The 18,501-nt window shown below is 42.5% G+C and overlaps 1 protein-coding gene across 3 annotated transcripts in view; it reads left to right on the top strand.

The window, feature by feature from the left end:
* Positions 1 to 18,501, top strand: part of LOC110530968 (dipeptidyl aminopeptidase-like protein 6) — a 121,011-nt gene that overhangs the window by 59,733 nt on the left and 42,777 nt on the right. The window lies entirely within an intron of this gene.

The following is an 18,501-nucleotide window of genomic DNA, read 5'->3' as shown; positions in this document are numbered from 1 at the left end:
GGAAACATTTAAATGTCTTGGAATGGTCTAGTCAAAGCCCAGACCTCGATCCAATTGAGAATCTGTGGTATGACTTAAAGACTGCTGTATACCAGCGAACCCATCCAACTTGTAGGAGCTGGAGCAGTTTTGCCTTGAAGAATGGGCAAAAAATCCCAGTGGCTAGATATGCCAAGCTTATAGAGACATACCCCAAGAGACTTGCAGCTGTAATTGCTGCAAAGTATTGACTTTGGGAGGGTGAATAGTTATGCATGCTCAAGTTTTCTGTTTTTTTTGTTTTATTTCTTGGTCTTAAAAAATATTTAGTGTCTTGAAAGTGGTAGGCATGTTGTGATACAAATGATACCCCCCCCCCAACACAAAAATCTATTTTATTTCCAGGTTGTAAGGCAACGAAATAGGGGAAATGCCAAGGTGGGTGAATACTTTCGCAAGCCACTGTAAGTGCGTGAATTTGCCAACTTTCCTGTCCTGCTAACCACCCATACTTTTGGGTGTCAGGGAAAATGTATGGAGTAAAAAGTACATTTAAAAAAATATTTTATTTTATTTTATTTCACCTTTATTTAACCAGGTAGGCCAGTTAAGAACAAGTTCTCGTTTACAACTGCGACCTGGCCAAGATAGAACAAAGCAGTGAGACAACAACACAGAGTTACACAGAGTTACACATGGGTTAAGCAAACGTACAGTCAGTAACACAATAGAAAAATCTATGTACAGTCTGTGCAAATGTAGTAAGATTAGGGAGGGTAAGGCAATAAATAGGTCATAGTGGTGAAATAATGACATTTTAGCAATTAAACACTGGAGTGATAGATGTGCAGATGATGATGATGATACGCAATTAGAGATACTGGGGTTAAAAAGAGCAAAAAAATAAATTACAATATGGGGATGAGGTAGTTTGTTGTGCTATTTACAGACGGGCTGTGTACAGGTACAGTGATCGGTAAGCTGCTCAGACAGCTGATGCTTAAAGTTAGAGAGGGAGATAAGACTTCAGCTTCAGTGATTTTTGCAATTCGTTCCAGTCATTGGCAGCAGAGAACTGGAGGTAAAGGAGGTCAAAGGAGGGTGTGTTGGCTTTGGGGATGACCAGTGAAATAACCTGCTGGAGCGTGTGCTATGGGTGGGTGTAGCTATGGTGACCAGTGAGCTGAGATAAGGCGGGGCTTTACCTAGCAAAGACTTATAGATGACCCGCAGTGTGGGTTTGGTGACGAATATGAAGCGAGGCCCAGCCAACGAGAGCATACAGGTCGCAGTGGTGGGTAGTATATGGGGCTTTGGTGACAAAACGGATGGCACTGTGATAGACTGCATCCAATTGGCTGAGTAGAGTGTTGGAGGCTATTTTGTAAATGACATCGCCGAAGTCAAGGATCGGTTGGATAGTCAGTTTTACAAGGGTATGTTTGGCAGCATGCGTGAAGATGGCTTTGTTGCGAAATAGGAAGCCGATCCTAGATTTCATTTTGGATTGGAGATGCTAAATGTGAGTCTGGAAGTTTACAGTCTAACCAGACACCTAGCTATTTGTAGTTGTCCACATATTCTGTCAGAACCATCCAACGTTGTGATGCTAGGCAGGAGGGCGGGCGGCCAGGTGCGGGCAGCAATCGGTTGAATAGCATGCATTTAGTTTTACTAGCATTTAAGAGCAGTTGGAGGCCACGGAAGGAGAGTTGCATGGCATTGAAACTTGTTTGGAGGTGGCAGTTATGATATAGTTTAGGACCTTGAGTGTGGCTGAGGTGCACCCATGACCAGCTCGGAAACCAGATTGCAGAGTGGAGAAATGGTGGGATTCGAAATGGTCGGTGATCTGTTTGTTAACTTCGAAGGCTGGAAAAGCAGGGCAGGATGGATATTGGTCTATAACAGTTTGGGTCTAGAGTGTCTCCCCCTTTGAAGATGTGGATGACCGCGGCAGCTTTCCAATCTATGGGAATCTCATACGATACGAAAGAGAGATTGAACAAGTTGGGCAAGTTGCTGCGGTGGGTGCAGAGCTGTTGGCCGGGGTAGGGGTAGCCAGGTGAAAAGCATGGCCAGCCGTAGAAAAATGGTTATTGAAATGATCGATTATCGTAGATTTATCGGTGATGACCGTGTTTCCTAGCCTCAGCGCAGTAAGCAGCTGGGAAGAGGTGCTCTTATTCTCCATGGACTTTACGGTGTCCCAAAACTTTTTCAGATTAGTGCTGCAGGATGCAAATTTCTGTTTGCAAAGCTAGGCTTAGCTTTCCTAACTGACTGTATATTAGTTCCTGATTTCCCTGAAAAGTTGCATATCGCGGGGGCAATTCGATGCTAATGCAGTATGCCACAGGATGTTTTTGTGCTGGTCAAGGGCAGTCAAGTCTGGAGTGAACCAAGGACTATATCTGTTCTTAGTTCTACATTTTTTGAATGGGGCATACATATTTAAGATGTTGAGGAAAGCACTTTGAAAGAACAACCAGGCATCCTCTACTGATGGGATCCTTCCAGGATACCCGGGCCATGTCAATTAGGAAGGCCTGCTCGCTATAGTGTTTTAGGGAGCGTTTGACAGTGGTCATTACAGACGCGGGCCCATTACGGATGCAGGCAATGAGGCAGTGATCGCTGAGATCCTGGTTGAAATACAGAGGTGTATTTAGAGGGCAAGTTGGTCAGGATGATATCTATGAGGGTGCCCATGTTTACGGATTTAAGTTTGTACCTGGTAGGTTCCTTGATAATTTGTGTGAGATTGAGGGTGTCTAGCTTAGATTGTAGGACGGCCGGGGTGCTAAGCATATCCCAGTTTAGGTCACCTAACAGTACGAACTCTGAAGATAGATGGGGGGCAATCAATTCACATATGGTGTCAAGGGCACAGCTGGGGGCTGAAGGGGGTCTATTTCAAGCAGCAGCAGTAAAAGACTTATTCCTGGATAGGTGGATTTTTAAAAGTAGAAGCTCAAACTTTTTGGGCACAGACCTGGATAGTATGCAGTAGATTTCAACTTCTCCCCCTTTGGCAGTTCTATCTTGTCAGAAAATGTTATAGTTAGGGATGGAAATGTCAGGGTTTTTGGTGGTCTTCCTAAGCCAGGATTCAGAAATGGCTAGGACATCAGGGTTGGCAGAGTGTGCTATAGCAGTGAATAAAACAATTGTAGGGAGGAGGCTTCTGATGTTAACATGCATGAAACCAAGGCATTTATGTTTACAGAAGTGTAGGTAGGTGTAAAGCTGAGGGCTACAGGACCTGGGTTAACCTCTACATCACCAGAGGAGGAGTAGGATAAGGGTACGGAGGAAGGCTATAAGAATTGGTCGTCTAGTGCGTTGGGAACAGAAAATTAAAGGAGCTGAATTCTGGGCATGGTAGTATAGGGTATTCAGGGCAAAATGTACAGACAAGGGTATGAAAGGATGTGAATACAGTGGGGGTAAAATTCGGCATTGAGTGACGGAGAGAGCTTGTATCTCTGGAGACACCAGTTAAGCCAGGTGAGGTCTACCCATGTGTGGGGTGTGTGACAAAAGGGCTATCTAAGGCATGTTGAGCTGGACTAGGGTCTCTACAGTGAAATAAAACAATAAATAACTGAAACAGCAGAAGTCAAAGCATATTGACATTAGAGAGAGGCATGTGAGTGATCGTAGGGTCCAATGAGCAGCAATAGGTGAGTCAGGGAGCTGTTTGTTAGTCGCTACTATGCTAGCGAGTGGGAGGCACGGCATTCAGAAAGCTAGCGGGCCGGGGATAGCAGATGGGTCTACGGCGACATCTCAACGGAAAAGCCTGTTGACCTAGCTCGAGGCTAGGTCAAGGCTAACTGGTGCCTACAGAGGTGTTAGCCAGCAGTAGCTACTCGGTTGCAGCTAGCTAGCTGTGATGATCCGGTGTAATGGCCCAGAGCTTGCGGCAGGAATCCGGCGATGTGGTGGAGAAAAGCAGTCCGATGTGCTCTGGGTTGATATCGCGCTGTGCAGACTGGCAGGTATTGACCGAGCTAAAGCTGGCTGGTGTCCGAGCTAAAGGTGAAGACCGCTAAAGGTGAAGACCGCCAGCTGTGGCTAACAGTGACTAGTAGCTAGTAGCTAGTTAGCTGGCTAGCTTCTGATGGAGGTTCCAGTTATAACGTCTAAAAATAGCAGATCCGTACCACATTGGGTGAGGCGGGTTGCAGGAAAGTATATTTAGATCGTAGGTGGAAAGTGAGATTAAAAATATACAGTATTTGAATTTTTTTAAATTTATTTTCTATAGGAATGTAGTGAAGTAAAAATAGTCAAAAATATAAATAGTAAAGTAAAGTACAGATACCGTAAAAAAACGACTTAAGTAGCACTTCAAAGTATTTTTTATTAAGTACTTTACACAACTGAACGTGTTTTACTTCACACGTACCACACACATGCTTGCACGCACACACACAGACATCCACTGTTTGTTTGCTGTTGTATTTGTGCTGTTGCCAGTGTTTTCTATCTGTTGTTCGTCTTGTCTTTCATTGGGTTTTTTGGGGGGGGTGTTCAGCCCCCGTCTCCACAGGAGGCCTTCATTGTAAATAACAGTATGTTCTTAATTGACTTGCCTGGTTAAATAAAGGTAAAAAAAGATTTAAATCATAATATAGATAATTGTATCAGGGGCTTACTCTGGGGTGTTGAGTTCTGCAATTGGAAATTCATTCAAACAGTTGAATATACATAAACTTTCTCTTTCGTCTTGTCGCCTTGAGCGTTTCTGCTTCTTGAACTGCTCTGAAAATAATGCATTTCCGAAAAGACTCATGATTAAAACTGTTTCTGTGTGTTCAGGAAGTGTTTTTCAGTTGTTCAGTTGTTGAGAAGTGACAAATAAGAGGTTGATGTTTGTGTTATAGTTATTGCAGTCAGTGCATGGTCCTTGGTGGCACAGCTGTGGACAGATAGAGATGAACTTTATTGCATTGAGGTTGGGTTCACTTTCCTGTCAATAACACATGCTGAAAGACCTCCTGCAGTCAGTCTTATAAACAGTACACAGTCTGTCCCTTTGTGCTCAATGTCAGATATCAATTTACTGATGGTAACTGAAGAGGAGGTAGGAAGGCACGCATGCAGGCACACACTGACACACACACGCACGCATGTACGCATGCGCACAGGCACGCACACACACACACAGGCACACACAAACACACACACTCACTCAAAAGAAGGAAGCGAAGGACTAATTTCTGTCTTTTTGTATTTGTTTGGTTTCTGATTACTTTTCTGTGTGACATTGTCAGTGATGGATTCTTAGTCTATGTATGAATTGTTAGTGATCTCACCATTTGTCCATGGCAAGGTATTTTAGGAGGTTACCACAGTGTTCACTGTAGCAAAACAGAACGTTCTCTAGGTGTAGCTCATGAGAGAACATGGATATGAAATAGAAAAAAAGAAGGGAAGCGCTGCTAGGGTAAACAATACTAGGTCTTTGTCGATAGAAGATGCGCTTTTGTGAAAGGGGTAAATTGGTCATCAAAAAGAATGGAGGACCAAGGCACTCTCCATGTGTCTTTGTACTCACTGACGAATGCCATGCAGCCGAAACGTATCAGAGTTATAACGTCTTGTTCCATTGAACATGCTATACAAATGGAGTGCCTTGGTCCTCCTTTCTTTCTGATAGAGAAAACAATAAATCACAGACAGGAGCAAAGGCTGAGGTATAAATAATTTAATCGATTTTGTCTGGATTCTAAAAGAGGACAACACAATGCACTTGTTTTATTCTTGTGTATTTCACCATTGTATTTCAACACAGTGAAAGGACACTTGTATGAGTCATTTCAGTGAACTCCGCTCAACTGATCAACACTAATAAGTTGTGAGGATTTCTGAATTTCTGGAGTTTAGGCTATGTGTACCTTCACTTTTTTGAAGTTATCAAACATGTTTTTCTTTGGCTGAGTACAGTACTCTATATTGTATGGAAAGGGTACACCTTGATTTGTAGGCCTACCCATCTTTCAACATAAATATTATACGCTCCAATCAGAATTGACCTCTTTATCATAATGTCCACAGCAGGTATTTGATTCAAAGAGCAGTTGGTGCCCATTGTCCTCAGACAATAGACTTAATTGGCCCTATTCAGACCTTGATTGACTGCAGGAGGACAGAAGCGTTCAAGTTTTTCCGAATGGAGCAGCGGACGGTGCCGGTGGCACACTGAATAGCCTCAGACAGATGCCCTAGCTTTCTCTCTGCATTGTTGGAAAAGGACCCGTAAGTAAGCATTTCACTGTTAGTCTACACCTGTGGTATACAAGCATGTGACCAATAACATTTGATTTGATATGTAAACTCAATGCCCTGCTGGGCTGGCATGCATTCTTAATCTCACTAGTTAACGCCCCTGACTTATTGATGATGGCGTTTCAGGGGAGAAGTTTACCCCCACTCACAGGGAAGGGCTTGACCCCTCTCAGGCCATCGCTATGGCAATGTGATAGTTGAGTGATAGATCATGTGACAGGTGTCAGAAGATTACCAGACTAACCTGTCTGGAACTGCATGGTCACCTGTTCAAGTGTTTACGCCTGTGTTTCAGAACCATGACTTCAAGTCTCTCCACTCTCCAATAATTTTCTTCAACCCCATATGTATCTGTTCCCTATCCACCTGTCAGAGATACAGTACCCCCACTCTGCTTCTGCCCCCCTGACTTCCAAGACTCACCTGGTTCCTGTGGAACATCCATTTTACACTACACAGCAGAGAGGGGTAGAGATGGAGAGAGAGACTGAGAGACAGAGAGAGACATTTTGAGAAGTAAAGCCACTCATGTAGAGGTGCAGGGACTAGGTGGATGGCTAACTTTTACAGTCCACACCTGAAAATAGAATGCATAAAACGACAAATGGAAAGACAGAATTGGTTATTTTCTCTTGGTGGTTTCCTACTCTTTTTGTTTAGTCATTTGGGGGAGAGCTAGGAGAGAACTAGAGAGAGAGGGAGAGATGCACTACAGGGGCTTTGTTTTGGTGTGGTGTTTGTCTGATGAGAACAGCGGAGGTGAAAATGGCTCTGGTCCTCATTTATTTATGGAGCCTCTTATTGTTATCAAACTCGGTGCATGCTGGCTTGATTTTCACACAGGCTAACACACGAGGACAGCTGAATTCATGATACTTCCCTTCCCATGCCCAAGTAAGCGCTCTCAAGAGTTCTGCACTTCGTCTTGTGTTCAGAGAAAGTATTCTTGACTCTGTGGGCTCATGACCCCTTTTGGTGAGGGAGTCTACCTTCTGGAGAAAAGCCAAAGTTGGAGTTTGTACAGATGTTTGTACAGATGTTTGTACAGATGTTTGTGCCGATGTTTGTGCCGATGTTTGTGCAGATGTTTGTACAGATGTTTGTGCCGATGTTTGTGCCGATGTTTGTGCAGATGTTTGTGCAGATGTCTGTGTAATGTAGAGCTGGAGCAAACAGATCTTAATTTGATCACTCTTGTGTTGCTGAGAATGTTCCTGTAGAGCAGGAAATGCAAACGTTTAGTGTGTTTGAGTTTTAAAAAGGCTTCTAAAGTTTTTAATTTCCACTTTAATTTCGACATTTGCCCTAATGAAAAATGTATCAACCTCTACAAAAATGTCAATTAATTATAATCTACATAATAATTCAAATGTCCTGTTGCTGCAGTATTATATTCCTGTTGTAGCAAATTGGCTCAAATTTAAGATCCTACATCAGTATGGCTTGTTTGTTGGCAGATAGGACAAAAATAACATCTGAGTTTTGTCTGCCTCTATTATTCCGTGGGGAGGGTTGTTGGTTGGTACATCATTTAAAAAAAACTTCAGTAGAGTATTTTCAGTCTTTGTTAGCTCAGAATTATTCTCTTTGTTGAGATGGTAAACAACAATAGAAGAATATTGTACAAACTAATTTAGTGAATTTATGTTGATTAGAGTGCATGTTTATGAATGGCAAAGTGCTTGTGGTTCTGTGTGGTACTGTGTGTCTCGGTTGGTTGAGCATAGGGCTCGCAATGCCAAGGATTGTGGCTTTGATTAATGCTGGGGCTTCCCATATGAAAAATGTATGCACAATTGACTGTAAGTCACTTTGGATAAAAGTGACTGCTAAATGGCATATATTATTCATTTATGTTTTTCCATCCAATTTGACTCTTTCAGTGCATGAAGGAGTATGAACACAAATCATTTGGTCCTTTATATTCAGTACAGGTACTGTGTGTCTGCAGGCTACAAACACAAACAACCTGGTATGTTTTATGTGGAGGCAATGGGCCTAAATTCACCTATTGTCACAGCAGCGTTTGTTCTATTGTTGCTAGAGGATGAGATATGGAGGGGACTGACAGTAGCTAGCAGTAACCAGGTGGGTGGTTCAGATAACACCAGCAGCTGGCAGGTGTTGGTGAAACGATGAACTAAGGAACTTTTGGCCGACACACAAGTTGCTACAGGAACTGAGAAACACACAAACAAACAAAAGAGATATAAATAGTCTCTGTTCTAAGGTGATGTAGTGTTGGCAACTTGTATAAATATAACTGTGTATTTTGATTAGGAAGTAAGGTGTAGGGATGTTTCTGAAATACTTGCAACTTACTTTGTTTACTTCTCAAAGGCTCCAACAGGCCCGCCCCAAACCCATGTTGAACAGCCCTACTGTGAGCATCCCGCCCCAAACCTATGTTGAACAGCCCTACTGTGTGCATCCCGCCCCAAACCTATGTTGAACAGCCCTACTGTGAGCATCCCGCCCCAAACCCATGTTGAACAGCCCTACTGTGAGCATGTTGATAACATAAAGCGAAGGAATAGACTGGAAAGGAGGAGAAGACTCCCCAGCTAGCACATAACATTCTGAGAACCAAATGTTTCTTAGAGCTTGGTGAGAGTGTGGTTGTCCTATGGTTATTTTGCATACAACCTTCTGGGAATGATGCAGGATAGTTGCTTGGCTTTGGATCATTCTCAGCACATTTAAGGAACTTGACAAAAAAACCATTATTTTCTTGGTACCTATTTCATTGCTTTATCAGAACGTTTCCTAAAAGTTCAAACATGGTTACATTTAATTTTAATTTTGGTATTGTTTTAGGATCGTTCTCCAACTGGTTTAACAATGGGAATGTTCTCAAATATTTCAGAGAATGTTGACAAACAACGTTCTTCTGTGGGAAGAACTTCAGCATAATGTTTCCTCATTGTTCTATTTAAATTCATGTTATCAAATTGTCCCAAGAATATTAAGAAACAATGTTCTTCTGTGGAAATTTCAGTACTTCAGTACTTCAGCATAACGTGTTTTCAAAATGTTTACGAGAGCGTTAAGATAACTTTTGTAACGTTCAGAGAAGATTATTTAAAAACATTAATGGCGAACTGAAGATGGCAGTGCTGAATGCCTTGTGAAGAAAACGTAGGATACGATGTCCCCAAAACCAACTAAATAGTAGCACATTATGCCAACGCTGATCAGCTCACTCCTGGGCAATAATATCCAAGCTGGATAACAACTCAAAACAACAAGGCTAGAGAAGTTTATTGACAAATACTACCAATGCAGTCAACGCCAAAACATGTCGGAGAGTAGCCAACCACGGAAAACATTGAGAACCAGACACAGATGACCTACAGTGCCTTGCGAAAGTATTCGGCCCCCTTGAACTTTGCAACCTTTTGCCACATTTCAGGCTTCAAACATAAAGATATAAAACTGTATTTTTTTGTGAAGAATCAACAACAAGTGGGACACAATCATGAAGTGGAACGACATTTATTGGATATCAAATATCAAACTTTTTTAACAAATCAAAAACTGAAAAATTGGGCGTGCAAAATTATTCAGCCCCTTTACTTTCAGTGCAGCAAACTCTCTCCAGAAGTTCAGTGAGGATCTCTGAATGATCCAATGTTGACCTAAATGACTAATGATGATAAATACAATCCACCTGTGTGTAATCAAGTCTCCGTATAAATGCACCTGCACTGTGATAGTCTCAGAGGTCCGTTAAAAGCGCAGAGAGCATCATGAAGAACAAGGAACACACCAGGCAGGTCCGAGATACTGTTGTGAAGAAGTTTAAAGCCGGATTTGGATACAAAAAGATTTCCCAAGCTTTAAACATCCCAAGGAGCACTGTGCAAGCGATAATATTGAAATGGAAGGAGTATCAGACCACTGCAAATCTACCAACTGATCAGAGATGCAGCCAAGAGGCCCATGATCACTCTGGATGAACTGCAGAGATCTACAGCTGAGGTGGGAGACTCTGTCCATAGGACAACAATCAGTCGTATATTGCACAAATCTGGCCTTTATGGAAGAGTGGCAAGAAGAAAGCCATTTCTTAAAGATCTCCATAAAAAGTGTCGTTTAAAGTTTGCCACAAGCCACCTGGGAGACACACCAAACATGTGGAAGAAGGTGCTCTGGTCAGATGAAACCAAAATTGAACTTTTTGGCAACAATGCAAAACGTTATGTTTGGCGTAAAAGCAACACAGCTGAACACACCATCCCCACTGTCAAACATGGTGGTGGCAGCATCATGGTTTGGGCCTGCTTTTCTTCAGCAGGGACAGGGAAGATAATTAAAATTGATGGGAAGATGGATGGAGCCAAATACAGGACCATTCTGGAAGAAAACCTGATGGAGTCTGCAAAAGACCTGAGACTGGGACGGAGATTTGTCTTCCAACAAGACAATGATCCAAAACATAAAGCAAAATCTACAATGGAATGGTTCAAAAATAAACATATCCAGGTGTTAGAAAGGCCAAGTCAAAGTCCAGACCTGAATCCAATCGAGAATCTGTGGAAAGAACTGAAAACTGCTGTTCACAAATGCTCTCCATCCAACCTCACTGAGCTCGAGCTGTTTTGCAAGGAGGAATGGGAAAACATTTCAGTTTCTCGATGTGCAAAACTGATAGAGACATACCCCAAGCGACTTACAGCTGTAATCGCAGCAAAAGGTGGCGCTACAAAGTATTAACTTAAGGGGGCTGAATAATTTTGCACGCCCAATTTTTCAGTTTTTGATTTGTTAAAAAAGTTTGAAATATCCAATAAATGTCGTTCCACTTAATGATTGTGTCCCACTTGTTGTTGATTCTTCACAAAAAAATACAGTTTTATATCTTTATGTTTGAAGTCTGAAATGTGGCAAAAGGTCGCAAAGTTCAAGGGGGCCGAATACTTTCGCAAGGCACTGTATGCTTTTCGATCGACTAAAATCAGTAAATGACTAAATGAGCGTAGGCCTACTTGAACTAGTCAACACAGCTGTCATTGAAAATAAGAATTTGTTCTTAACTGACTCGCCTAGTTAAATAAAGGTAAAATAAAAATATACCAAATACACACAAATCTAAGTAGGAATTAATTAAGACTATATAAACGCAGCAAAAAAAGAAACGTCCCTTTTTCAGGACCCTGTCTTTCAAAGATAATTGATCAAAATCTAAATAACTTCACAGATCTTCATTGTAAAGGGTTTAAACATTGTAAAGGGCTTAAACAATTAAGGTCTCAGTTATGAAAACGTAGGACACCAAAGAGGCCTTTCTACTGACTCTGAAAAACACCAAAAGAAAGATGCCCAGGGTCCCTGCTCATCTGCGGGAACGTGCCTTAGACATGCTGCAAGGAGGCATGAGGACTGCAGATGTGGCCAGATGTTGCAATGTACGTACTGTGAGACGCCGAAGACAGTGCTACAGGGAGACAGGATGGACAGCCGATTGTCCTTGCAGTGGCGGGACAGGTACAGGATGGCAACAACAACTGCCCGAGTTACACCAGGAATGCACAATAATTCCATCAGTGCTCAGACTCTCCACAAGAGGCTGAGAGAGGGGGGCTTGTAGGCCTGTTGTAAGGCAGGTCCTCACCAGACATCACCGGCAACAACGTCGCCTATGGGCACAAACCCACCGTCGCTGGACCAGACAGGACTGCCAAAAGGTGCTCTTCACTGACAAGTCGCGGTTTTGTCTCACCAAGGGTGATACTCTGGAGCGGGATCGATTTGGAGGTGGAGGGTTCGCCATGGTCTGGGGCGGTGTGTCAAAGCATCATTGGACTGAGCTTGTTGGCATTGCAGGCAATCTCAACGCTGTGCGTTACAGGGAAGATATCTTCCTCCCTCATGTGGTACCCTTCCTGCAGGCTCATCCTGACATGTCCCTCCAGCATGACAAAGCCACTAGCCATACTGCTCGTTCTGTGCATGATTTCCTGCAAGACAGGAATGTCAGTGTTCTGCCATGGCCAGCGAAGAGCCCGGATCTCAATCCCATTGAGCACATCTGGGACCTGTTGGATCGGAGGGTGAGGGCTAGGGCCATTCCCCCCCAGAAATGTCCGGGAACTTGCAGGTGCCTTGGTGGAAGAGTGGGGTAACATCTCACAGCAAGAACTGGCAAATCTGGTGCAGTCCATGAGGAGGCGATGCACTGTCTTACTTAATGCAGCTGGTGGCCACACCAGATACTGACTGTTACTTTTGATTTTGACCCTTCGCTTTGTTCAGGGACACACTATTCCATTTCTGTTAGTCACATGTCTGTGGATCTTGTTCAGTTTGTCTCCGTTGTTGAATCTTGTTATGTTCATACACATATTAACACGTTAAGTTTGCTGTAAGTAAACGCAGTTGACAGTGAGAGGAAGTTTACATATGGACAAGTGATGTCAGAGCGGAACTGAATAAGATACATTAGAATAGTATAGAAAACAGTATATACACATGAGATGAGTAATGCCAGATATGTAAACATTTTTAAAGTGACTAGTGTTCCATTCCTTAAAGTGGCCAGGGATTCCTAGTCTATGCCTATAGGCAGCAGCCTCTAATGTGCTAGTGATGGCTGTTTAACAGTCTGATGGCCTTGAGATAGAAGCTGTAGTTTGGCCCCGGTAATGCGTTGGGCAGACCGCACCATCCTCTGGAGAGCCTTGCTGTTGCAGGCGGTGCAGTTGCCATACCAGGTGGTGATACAACCCGACAGGATGCTTTCAATTGTGCATCAGTAAAAATTTGTGACAGTTTTAAGTGACAAGTCAAATTTGACTGCACAGAGGTACCTGGGAAGAAGGGTCAATGGGGGACGTGTGTGTGTGTGTGTGTGTGTGTGTGTGTGTGTGTGTGTGTGTGTGTGTGAGGGGTAGAGGTGTTTGTGGGGGTAGGGTGTGTGCGTGTATGCATCCCACATCCGTTGCTACGAGGTACTGATGTTAGGGATAGTATACAGTGGTTTCTCAATTTAAAGTTTTGAGCTCATGCTGCAGCAGTTTGTTGTAGATGGTGGTAAATTACGCCATTCTTTCATTGTGCAACACTGTCACAAGTGGGAGTTAGAACGCTGATCTATCAGTAGTCTAAACTGTGGTACAAATTGGGGATTTTTCACACCTATTAGACTATCCTTTTGTAAATAAATGAAGATGTGAATGTATCAGTCCGAGAGTCTCTCTCCTCTGGCACTAGAGTCCTGCATCAGGCAACAACAAAAAAATAGCTGGTGGGTGGTCCCGTAGTTGAGAGAGCTTGGGTAAATAGAATGTGCAATTACACTTGACATGTGGACTGACAATTTTCGAAAATTTGGATACTTGTGCCTTGAAGCCCATTACATAAACGAAGAGTGGGTGTTATCCACCATGGAGTGGGACAGTGCAGCTCAAAACTGCAGATAACATACAGTAAGACTAGTTATTGTGAAAGAATACTTGTGGATCTTGTTGATTTCCTCTATCGCTTCAAGAGGCCTACTATCCACCTGGTAATTGTGTGGCGTCACCTACAGATGGATTTGTGGTTTCAGAGAGAAGCCAGCTGCAACCCTGTTACCAGGCACGGTGGGCTTTTGGTTTCTCTCACTCTAAAAACAGAAAGAAAGAATTCTAAATAGCAAACTGGCTTGATTGCCCCTCTATATAAAGTGAATTTCTGAAACACAGAGTCCTTCTTTGCTGATGTGAAGAAGAAACTGAATGAAAGAGTCCAGCGAGGATAGGAAGCGGAAAAAGGTTGACCATGTTTTCAAGACCTGAGCTACTTAATTTATTTATTTTATTTATGAAATGTTTTAGTTTATTTAGGCACTTTAATATATTAGTTAGGCTTAGCCTATTTAGTAGGCTATCATATAGCATAAAACTATATTTGTCAGCATAAAGCTGAGTGATTCACTCATTCATGGCTTTGGATCAAAATAAATAAGTGCCAACTTTCTTTCTGATTGTCTTTTTAACAGGTTGAAAATGTCTTTAATAATCTGCTCGTGTGTGTGTGTGTGTGTGTGTGTGTTCAATTATTTGTGACATTGTGGTTACAATGAACAATGGAAACAAAATAAATAAAATAATTCCTACTCATAATGAATAATCACATGGTTGTTGCAAGCTTTCATTGTCCTAATTTTTTTGTAAGATTATTTTGTATTTTTTTTGACAATACAAACATACACATACAAACATACAACTACATCACACCTGCCCAGACCCACATCTCACTCTCCACCACATTTCCTTTACATTTTAGTCATTTAGCAGACTCTCTTATCCACAGCGACTTACAGTAGTGACTGCATATATTATCATACTGGTACCCTGTCGGAATCAAACCCATAACCCTGCCGCTCCAAGCGCCATGCTCGACCAACTGAGTTACGCGGGGCACAAGGCCTCAAACTGCACCATTTTGTTTCTCTCCATACAGCCTTATTCTAAAATAGACTGAATTGTTTCCCCCCCATCTACACACAATACCCAATTATGACAAAGAAAAAACTGTTTTTTAGACATTTTTGCAAATGTATAAAACATTTCAAACTGAAATATCACTTTTACACAAGTATTCAGACCCTTTACTCAGTACTTTATTGAAGCTTGGCACACCTACAGTATATTTGGCGAGTTTCTCCCATTCTTCTCTGCAGATCCTCTCAAGCTCTGTCAGATTGGATGGGGAGCATCGCTGCATAGCTATTTTCAGGTCTCTCCAGAACTTGTCCCAAAGCCACTCCTGCGCTGTCTTGGCTGTGTGCTTAGGGTTGTTGTCCTGTTGGAAGGTGAACCTTCGCCCTGAGGTCCTGAGTACTCAGGAGCTGGTTTTCATCAAGGATGTCTCTCTACTTTGCTCTGTTCATATTTCCCTCGATCTAGTTTCCCAGTCCTTGCCGCTGAAAAACATCCCCACAGCATGATGCTGTCACCACCATGCTTCACTGTAGGGATGGTATTGGCCAGGTGATGAGCGGTGCCTGGTTTCCTCCAGACGTGACACTTGGCATTCAGGCCAAAGAGTTCAATCTTGGTTTCATCAGACCAGATAATCTTGTTTCTCATGGTCTGAGTGTCCTTTAGGTGCCTTTTGGCAAACTCCAAGCGGGCTGCTATGTGCCTTTAACTGAAGAGTAGCTTCTGTCACTCTACCATAATGCCCTGATTGGTGGAGAGCTGCAGAGATGGTTGTCCTTCTGGAAGGTTCTCCCATCTACACAGAGGAACTTGGGAGCTCTGTCAGAATGACCATCGTGTTCTTGGTCATCTCCCTGACCAAGGCCCTTCTCCCCCGATTGCTCAGTTTGGCCGGGTGGCCAGCTCTAGGAAGAGTCTTGGTGGTTTCAAACTTCTTCCATTTAAGAATAATGGAGGCCACTGTGTTCTTGGGGACCTTCAATGCTGCAGACATTCTTTGGTACCCTTCTCCAGATCTGTGCCTCGACACAATCCTGTCTCAGAGCTCTACGGACAATTCCTTCGACATCATGGCTTGGTTTTTGATCTGACATGCACTGTCAGCTGTGGGACCTTATATGTGACCGACCCGCTCGATTCAGTCATATGTAGCAACATTTGAAATTGTGTTCTTTACATTGGATTAAAGTAGAGGCTCAAAACTAGAAAATGGTATATCATACACTACAGTTGAGGAACAATGAGAAAGTAATTCTGCTTTGAAAGTTGACAAACTTGTAACCTCACTTTTGAGAAAATGGCCTTTGAATGTTTTGGTACACCTATTGGAGAGCTCTTCTTAAAGAGCCTATCCCTCTTAAAACCTCTTCGGGATAGGGGGCAGTATTTTCATGTCCGGATGAAATGTGTGCCCAAAGTAAACTAGGATAGAAGCTAGGATATGAAGCTAGGAAGGTAGGATATGCATATAATTAGTCGATTTGGATAGAAAACACTCAAGTTTTGTGGAGGTTGTGGACAGGTGTCTTTTATACTGATAACAAGTTCAAACAGGTGCCATTAATACAGGTAACGAGTGGAGGACAGAGGAGCATCTTAAAGATGAAGTTACAGGTCTGTGAGAGCCAGAAATCTTGCTTGTTTGTAGGTTACCAAATACTTATTTTCCACCAAAATTTGCAAATAAATTCATTAAAAATCCTACAATGTGATTTTCTGGATTTGTTTTCCTCATTTTGTCTGTCATAGTTAAAGTGTACCTATGATGAAAATTACAGGCCTCTCTCATCTTTTTAAGTGGGAGAACTTGCACAATTGGTGACTGACTAAATACTTTTTTGCCCCACTGTATAAGGGGGATACAAACACCCCATCTCTACAAATTCTGCTTCAAAGAGACCGAGTCATTAGATGACTTGTTTTGGTACTGCCATATGTAGCTTGTTTTTGGTCACAGGTTCAGGAATGGATAAAAAAAATCACATTTACCCAAAACTAGTTAATCGATCAATTATATAATAATGCTCTTAGTAAAAATTCTCATCTTTATTTATAATCTGTAGAAACTATCAGAAAAGAAAGGTTCAGCACATTTTAAAAATATATGGCAAGTAGAAATACAAACTGGATGGTTTTCAGAGATGGATGGGTAGGTGAAGGGTGAACCTAAAAAAGATAACTAATGTAAAATGTATAAGCTGGAAGTAGAAGTCTAAGTATTGTTGTCCATTAGTTTACTCCAATTAGGGTAGAATGGTTAGGGGAAAGTAATAAAGAAGAAAAAAAACCATACATTCCGTTCTCAGAACATGAAGAACATTTTTCATTAAAACTTCAACATTCTGAGAATGTTCTAAGATTGTTATTTACAAACATATACATTCCGTTCTCAGCATCAACAAAACTCTCTCTATCCGCTGTCCTGTTAAGTGTGTTCAGGTGAGTTGGCCGCGCACACTAATTCGCTTCACCTGATCTTAATGAGTGCTTGTTTTCTCTGAAATTTGGTCTTTCAATAGACTAAAATGGTTTATTCCTTGTGGAGGTCAGAGGGCAGCAGACAGTGATTTCCCGATGAACCCACAGTGTTGGGGTTTTTCCATTAGGAGGTGATAACACAGGAATATTCATTTCCTCTATCTCAGACCCTTATCTCATTATCAGTTTAATATGAGGGAGATGCCTCTATTGCAATAATATATGCACCTACTGGTGTTGGCACACACACACGCATGAGTCACCACGCACCACCACCACCATGCACCACCACCACGTACTACGCACCACTACCACGCACCACGCCCTCAACAGAAAGATATAGAGCAACACTGATCCATATTAATCCAGAGCTGTTGATTACCTTGTTGCCAATTAAGCCTGATCTCCATGTGCCCACAGTGACATGCTGTGCTCCAGCCACTGCTCAGAGCTCAGTGGAGGGGAGAGGGACATAGACCCTAATGAGGAGACACCATACAGAGATCTTTGCATTAATCAGTTTAGCCTACTTCCAGACCTCTTAAGTGTTGTCGGTTGTCATGCCTCTGGAAGTAGTCTAGACTGGAACCAGGCTAGAATCAGCCTGGGATACCAACAGATAGAGCAAAGTCTTAACCCTGATTCACCTATAGGACACTCATCCCTCTACACTCTGAACTGAGATGGTGTGCAGTGAATTATCTGCCTCAGTTTACATTCGATTGTCAGTCTTATCGGGTAACCAATACAGCCACTGCACCTCCATAGGGATATAGTTAGGTTTTGTATGTCATGTGCAATTGATTGTATGTGTGTATAGTATTAGGGTTGATAGACTGTCTACCATTTGTTAGTCTCTGAGGAAAGGACAGGAGAGGCTCATCATTTCTCTCTCGTTCTGCATGGAGCAAGAGCACATAGTACATACGCCACTCAACCCAGGCAAAGAGGCTGCAAAGAGACTCATCCTGAGCACTAGGACCATGGAGTACTGTAATACAATACTAGAGGAGGTAGAATGACTGTAGAAGCTGCAGGATGGTGATCTGTCCTACAGAAAGAGTGGGAAGGGAAGGGAACGGTGTAAAGGTGTGAAAGACTCTGGGGATATGCTCAGGTGTTCTGGATCTCCCAACGCAGCACATTTTAACATAAGGAACTGTCTTCAGCGTATTCCTGGTTTTTCCTGTCAATTCCCCCATCAGAGCTTATTCTGTAACTTAGATTCCCTCTAGGTTCTTTCAACAGCTGTGTGGCTGGGAGCCTATCACAGGAGTGTTACAGTAGTAGCACAAACGCAGTCAGTGAGTACATTTACATG

The sequence above is a fragment of the Oncorhynchus mykiss genome, chromosome 8, assembly GCF_013265735.2.
Source record: "Oncorhynchus mykiss isolate Arlee chromosome 8, USDA_OmykA_1.1, whole genome shotgun sequence".
NCBI classification, from domain to species: domain Eukaryota; kingdom Metazoa; phylum Chordata; class Actinopteri; order Salmoniformes; family Salmonidae; genus Oncorhynchus; species Oncorhynchus mykiss.
The sequence above is the reverse complement of the archived record's forward strand: the minus strand, read 5'-3'. Positions and strand labels throughout refer to the sequence as shown.